The sequence below is a fragment of the Rhinolophus sinicus genome, chromosome 2 (assembly GCF_057876585.1).
Source record: "Rhinolophus sinicus isolate RSI-liver-muscle chromosome 2, RSI-T2T, whole genome shotgun sequence".
In the NCBI taxonomy this organism is placed as follows: Eukaryota; Metazoa; Chordata; class Mammalia; order Chiroptera; family Rhinolophidae; genus Rhinolophus; species Rhinolophus sinicus.
Genome location: NC_142502.1, coordinates 126,097,263 through 126,104,681, shown reverse-complemented (window position 1 = coordinate 126,104,681; position 7,419 = coordinate 126,097,263). Strand labels below are relative to the sequence as shown.

Below are 7,419 nucleotides of genomic sequence, written 5' to 3'. Positions count from 1 at the left end.
GGGAGCCAGCTGCTTCCTCCCATGTGACAAAGCCAGGAGCCTCCAGCTGTCAGGGATTAGGGTACACTGCCCTGGGTCACAACGGAGTTAAACTATAGGCAGTGTCCCTCCTCCACCTGAGCCCATCTTCTCTGGCTTTTTCTCTTCTGCCTCTGTTTTCCCTGGCTATGCTGTCTACTGTCGGCTCCGGAAACGGGGCACTTGCTGACGTGCAGGCCGCTTAATCAGGCTAATGCTGCATTTAGGATTAATTTCTAAAGAACACAGTCAGCCCCCAGGGTTTTGAGAGTTCAGGCCCAGCAGTCCGGAGGCCTGGTGGAGAAGCAGAAATCAAAAAGAAACGACTGTGTGTCAGACACAGGCTGTGATTAATTGAGCTCCTACTATGTACCAGGTAGGTTTATGGTGATAATCTCAGCAACTCTATGAAGTAGGTCTTAGCACCTGCATTTTCTAGAGAATTCTCTGAGGCTCAGAGAAGTTAGGTGACTTAAGGAAGGCCACATGGAGACTGAAAAACCAACAGGAAAATCAAAACCCGTTTGTCCTCAAAGTCCTTTCTCATCTCATTCTGAGGCCGCTGCTTGTTTAAATCTCCCTCTCTTCGCCCAAATGTGGTTGGAGTGTGAGTGGCAGCAGAAGTGACATAGTGCAGTGGTTTTCAAAGTGTGGTCCAATTGGCAGCCTCAGCATTACCTGGGACCTTGTTAGAAATGCAGGCCTGCCTCAGATTCTCTGAATCAGACACTCTGGAGGTGGGAGCCAGGCGTCCCTGTGTTAACCAAGTCTTGCAGGTGGTTCTGTGTGCGCAGATTTGAAAACCATTAGTGTAAAGGGCTGTGGCTCTCTAGGCCTGGCCTCTGGGTGCCCTGGCTGAGCGTGCAGGGGCGCTCAGGTTGGAAGGGCTGAGCGTAGGTCCGATAGCAGGACACTGACCAGGGCGGTGTGGCCCCTTCCACTCACAAAGCACCTCTCCAGACCTCAGACCAACTACAAGGGTGAAGTATATCATTATCCTCTTTCTTCTGATGACATTTTCCGGCAAACTCTGGGTTCATATCCTGATTCCACCACCTCCTAGCTGTGTGACCTCAGCCGAGTTACATCCCTGCTCTGAGCCTTATGATCTGTATCTGTAAAATGACATGACTGTGCCTCCGCCTCCTGGGTTTGAGTGCCATGAGCTCAGTGCCGTGCCTGGCATATAGCACGTGCCTGCGACAGCTGGTGGATGTTACTGCTGTGGTTGGTCAGGGCTCTGAGAGGAGAATGAAGAGACTCCGAGCTTCTCTAGCTGCCTGAGGTCTGAACCCCAGAGAGAACAGTGTCCCGCAGCGCTCAGGAATTCTAGAGAGGAAATGGGCTCCAAGGCCCTGCGTCTGCCTATTCTAGCTCTGTGCTTCTGAACTCATCATTCACCTTCTTTGGGCCTCAGTTTCCTGTAAAGAGAAGGGGCAAGATGAGCTCAGGGTCTATCCACTTGACTCGAGGACTCCCTGGGCTCCATGTGCAGAGGTGCTGTGAGGGCGCCGATGGAAACAGATCGTTCCACGGACGGTACAATGTAAAAGAGACTACACCAAGTGCTCTCATCTATTGTAACATTTCAGTTATACAGACATTGAAATGTGAGTTTCCCTACTGAGGAGGCCTCCTGGACCCTAGATCACTTGGCTTTCCCCACGCAGCAGTTTTGCCCTGGGGCTCCTTGAAGAGGCAGCAGGAAGCCCCTAATCTTCCTCCTGGACAGATCCAGCCTCAGGGTGGGAAGCCGGGACTTCTGCCTGCAGAAACTTCCCGGCTGAGCAGTTCTGGGGCTCCGGGAAAAGACAGAGAGGCTAATGCTGCATGTGCAGGTGGGTTTCTATGCCCTTACATGGCGTTTCCTTTCATATTTGATCACAGAAAAAACCCTCTTCTTTATGTAGTGATACCGCATTTCTGGTCTCATCTGCTTGTCGAAGCTGTTCTTAGAGCACAGTGTCATTGTTCCCATTTTCCACAAGCTTGCACAACTAGAGAGCAGAGGGGTTAGGATTTAACCCCCACCTCCTACCCCCATCTTCTAACTACAAGTACAGTGTGCTTTCCTTTAGAACCAGAGTTCCTAAAGACGGTTGTATGAAGTTAGAGTCGTTGGACCCTCACAAGGGGCCTCCTAGAGGGGTCCAGGGCTCTGCTTCAGGAAAGAGGCAATGATGGCCCAAGCTCCAGTCTGGCTTGGCAGCTTTCCAGCTGTGTGTCTTTTGACACATCTATCAACTTCTTCGAATTAGGTGGCATTGTTTGAGGCCATAATCACGTATGTTGAAAATGGCAAGCGTGGCTTTTTTATAGGAAGAAGTTCTGATTGACTCTGATTTGATAAATACAAATAAATGGCACTTCATTGTTTTATAATAAAAGTGGTTTATCTTGTTGTAGGAAAAATCGCTGAGCAATAGAGCCCTCAGAGTGGGGGCTACATAACAAAAGGCCTCCTAGTGATGGATAGGTCGGGGACCCTGCCAAAGCACAGGTGCCAGCCAGAGCCCTCAGCCTGCCTTTGGACGGAGACTGGTGGCCTCTCAGAGAAGAAGCAGGTCCATCCAAATACTTCTGGTGGCAAGTTTTTCTGCAGGAAACCTTTCTGTGTGATCCCTACAGCGGTTCATCTGCCTCTCCTTAGCGGCTTCCAGCGATGGGAGCTCCTCTCTTAGGATAAGCTCTTGCAGGTAAGATGACTCTGGTTATTATTAAACTCCTCTATAGAGCACATCAGAACAAGCCTCCTGGGACTTCGATCCTTTGGTCACATTCTGACTTTTCAGGCTTCAGGGTAAGTCTAGGCCAAGAGACCTCTGGATATTTGCAGACAAGCTCAAGAGTCTCTACCATCAAAATCTTATGTTTGTTTTGAGTCCATGGCCCTGGCATATATAACTACCCCCCACCGTACTCCCAGAATATTCTGGCATAGTTTAAAAATTAAAGTTAATTAAATTCCTGTACGGAATTTCATAACCCCTCCCAGGCTTACACACCTAAGGAATAAGGATAATACCACCACATTCCCCGATCTGTGTAGCTCTGCACTTCCTTCAAGGCACCCCTCCATTTTTTATTTCAATTATCTCTGCAGCAGTAGACCAATGGGGATCAGTATCCCCATTTCATGGGTGAGGAAACTGAGGGTCTGAGAGATCAAGGGATTTGTCCAGGAGTGAGTGGTGGGACGTGTCATTATACTGGGGGCTCCTGAATCCATGGTTAGTGTTCCTACTACAGCTCATTATCAGAACAAATCCCAGGTTACAAAACAATCCACCTCTAAGAATTGATCCTGCAGGAATAGTCATAAAAGAATGCACACATCTGAGTGTAAGAAGCATCACCGTAACATTGTTGGCAAATGATTGTTGGCAATCTGATTGTGCATCAATGGAGAATTGTGTAAACAGTGTGAAACAGCCATTAATGGAATTCTACGCAGCTTTTGAAATAGAGTAGGTGACCCATGTGCATTCACAGGAGTGATGCGATGCTGTTTGGCTGAGCCATGTAGCGTTGAATGGGGGACAAATGCATTTTTTAAAAAGTGGGTATAATGTCCCACTTTTATTTCCCAAATATATATGTTTAGATGTTATAACAGCTTGAAAAGACCCACACCAGCTATCAACAGTGTTTACATTTATTTGGGGGAGGGAGGAGCTGGGGAAGGTGAAGAGGGGTTATTGAGTAAATAGGAGGTTTACTTCGCACTTCGCTAAATTTTCACTTTTTAAAGAATGAATGCAGAAAGTTTAAAGGAACATAGAAGTCATTACTCTTTACATTACCAATTTTTGTTTTGTAATAAAGTACATTTTTATTTGAAAATATATATATGAGTTTGGACAATTAAGTTCATGAACTTGTTGCTAACCTTTTTTGATATCAGAGGGATTATTCATGAATTTGTACCAACTGGACAAACAGTGAATCAAGTTTACTATTTGGAAGTGCTGAAAAGGCTGCATGAAAAAGTTAGACAACCTGAACTTTTCGCCAACAATTCATGCCTCTTGCATCACTACAGTGCACCAGCTCACACGGCACTGTCTATGAGGCAACTTTTAGCCAGTAAACAAATTATTATATTGGAACACCCTCCCTACTCGCCTGATCTGGCCCCCAATGACTTCTTTCTTTACCCGAAGATAAAGGAAATACTGAAAGGAAGACATTTTGATGACATTCAGGACATCAAGGGTAATACAATGACAGTTCTGATGGCCATTCCAGAAAAAGAGTTCCAAAATTGCTTTGAAGGGTGGACTAGATGCTGGCATCAGTGCACAGCTTCCCAAGGGGAGTACTTCGAAGGTGACCGCAGTGATATTCAGCAATGAGGTACGTAGCACTTTTTCTAGGATGAGTTCACGAACTTGTCACACCGCGCGCGCGCATGTGTGTGTGTGTGTGTGTGTGTGTGTGTGTCCCAAAGTATTGCCCGAAATCTTACTTTGATTTCAAAGTAAGAAAACTTCAGAGTTTTAGTCAAGTGTATGATAACTTGGTCTTCATCTATCTCATCCTCAGGGACAGGACTTTACAGTTTACAGAGAAGACTCCCTTATATCCAAGAATAATCTTACTACATGGAAGGTGAAACTCATGATGAAGGTGATGGTTAGTGGGGCTCAGGGTGAACGCTTTCTAACAGGTGTTTGAATTTTAAGGACAGGGTGGAAAACACTGGTTATTGAGGAGCTGCCCTGTTAATTATAATATAATGACGGTAATAGTCACAATAACAAAAGCTATTATTGCCATTGTGTAATTTGAAACTCCCTGAGGCTGCCCCAGGTAGTGCAGGAAGCAAGCCCTCCTTGTCTACTTCCAGATCTCCAGAATTTAAGACAGTGCCTGGAGCGCATTAAATGTTCAAAGAACATTTTTGTAAATATCTGTGGAAGAATGAATGCAAACACTATTTAGAGTCTGACGTTTCCCATAAAGATGGTTTGCTCTACTGATGCTGCTTCAGGAGTTTTAAAACAAAAGGATACTTAATTTTCCAAAACTTAACGTCATGATTTCCTCTAGTTATCAAAAATCCTGGCAGATCAATCCTCCTAATTCTGCTTATATGAGGCAGAGCCACCCTCTCTGCCGAGGCTGGAAGGTGAATGAATGGCAGGGCCTTGAGGCTGATCTGGAAAGGGAAGCCCATTTAGTCATCACTGAGGGGTGAGCCTGGCCCCATGACAACTCTCTCCTCAAATCCCATGGTGATGTTTACTAATCTGGGGATTAAAGAAAGTTTTGAACTTTTCCTTTAAATATATCTATCTACCGCATCTTTAACTTTGTTGTCCTAAATTTCATAATCAAATTGTTCTTCATATTCAGGTGTTCGGGAGATGTTCTTTAACTTCTAGGTAGAGGCCAAAGCTCCCCACTTCTTGCCCTCTTCAATTTCTCTAGGCTCCACTTTCTGAGGTGGTAAGACTGTCTGGTCAAGGATAAGGTGGAGAGGGGGTTCTTCATGATTAGGAGATGACCACTGAGGAACAGGTAAGAGCAGTCTGGTGTAGACTGTGTAATCCTGACTCCAGCCTAAGTTTCAAGTATTGGGTCACAGGGGGTCCTCAAGTCTCAGCAGCATCCCTTCCAGCTCATCAGGGATTTGACTTTGCAGCAGTTTGGATCCAAGCAGCCAGTGTGTCTCTGGGCCACAAGCCCCCAGGACCCCAAGCATATCTAGAGGATTCATATTGTCCCAGTCCTGCCCACTTACAAACACCCTTAGTAACTGGCTTTTCAGTGATCCATTTAAATGGGGCTGTCTTCAGGAATCCCCTCCGATTATCTTAGGGTCTGATGAATGTGATCTTCAGTGAAGAACCTTTATCTATCTGGTAACACCTCTGGCAACACCCAATGCTGCCATAGCCTTGCTTCACTTCTCTGTTTGACTCCTGAGGAGCTGCGTAGAAGTCCTATCTGTGTGAACGGCCTCTCACTGAACTCTCCATATTTGAGGTAATCTGAATATCAATTTCCTAGTTACTGTGAAGATTAATAAAAAGAAAGTATATCTAAATTGGTGTTGGGAGGGGAGGCCCGTAGGGGAAGCTCTCACATCCTGCCACTCATGGTCAATTACCCAAACAGGAAGAGAAGTACTTTCCATCTCCAACAGGAGGATGTTTTTCTACTCTACTACTCCAGCAGGAAGAAATACGATCTTGCATGGCAATGACTCAGCCAATGAAAGACTGTTACAACTCAGCCAATGAAAAGCCACTACACTTTGAACTTTCAGTTTCTTCCAATGAACTCTTTGTTTGCAACAGTTCCTCTGAACTCCTCCTTTCCTCTGTAATAGAACATTTCTCTCCTTTGTTCTCTGGATTTGCTGTGGTTGTCCATTAGACCACATGTCTACAATTATAATTCTTTGTTGTTTCTGAATAAACCCATTTTACTAGAGAAATATCAGACTGTCTATTTGTTTAAGGTCAACATTATCTGTTGGTGCAAAATAATAGTACCACACACTTAGCAACTTAAAACAACACACATTTATTATCTCACAGTTTCTATCAGTCAGGAGTTTGAGCATGGCTTAGCTGGGCCCTCTACTTTGGGGTCTCTCATAGGCTAAAAGCAAATTGTCAGCCAAGGCTGGGGTCAAGTGGGAAAAGCCCTATTTTCAAGTTCACGTGGTGGTTCACAGGATTCAGTTACTTGTAGGTTGCTGGACTGAGGGCTGCAGTTTCTTCCTGGCTGTTGTCCAGAACCCACCCCGAGTTTCTTGTCATATGGGCCTCACTATAGGACAGCTCATAACACAGCAGCTGGCTTTGCCAAAGTTGCAAAAGAAGAGAATGTGCTAGCAAGATGAAAGTTATACTCCTATTAAAAATAGCCATGGGAGTGACAGTCTTTGCTGTTTCTATTGGTTAAAAGTAAGTCACAGGTTTCACCCTCACTCAAAAGGAGGGATTCCACAAAAGCATGAATACCAGGAAGCAAGAATCATGGGGCCACTTAGAGTCTGTCCACTACAGGGGTCAACACATTTCTGTAAAAGGCTAGAGAATACATATTTTAGGCTTGCAGGTCAGACAGTTTTTGTCACAATTACTCATCTGTGCCATTATAGTACAAAATCAGCCGTAGACAGTATGTAAACAAATGAGCATGTTCCAGTAGAACTTTACTTATGAACAACAAAATTGGAGTTTCACAAAATTTTTACATGTCACAAAGTATTATTCATCTTTTGATTTTACCAAATGGTTTAAAATGTGAAAAACGATTTTCAGTTTTCAGGCCACACAAAAATAGGCAGTGGGCCAGATTTGGCCTGTGGGCCATCATTTGCCAACCCTTGCTCTAATTTATCAGTTAAAAAAATTAAATTTTGCATATCAAGTTTTCTTAATG

The 7,419-nt window shown here is 44.7% G+C and overlaps 1 long non-coding RNA gene across 2 annotated transcripts; it reads left to right on the top strand.

The window, feature by feature from the left end:
- The first annotated feature begins 218 nt into the window (after positions 1-218).
- Positions 219-6,440, top strand: LOC109461074 (uncharacterized). 2 transcript variants are annotated; one of them, XR_016020434.1, is made up of 4 exons: positions 219-4,374; positions 4,564-5,541; positions 5,842-6,009; positions 6,142-6,440. It is a non-coding gene; the product is annotated as an uncharacterized LOC109461074 (long non-coding RNA). The 2 variants fall into 2 exon arrangements; XR_012496417.2 differs by having other exon boundaries at positions 4,564-6,009.
- The last annotated feature ends 979 nt before the right edge of the window (positions 6,441-7,419 follow it).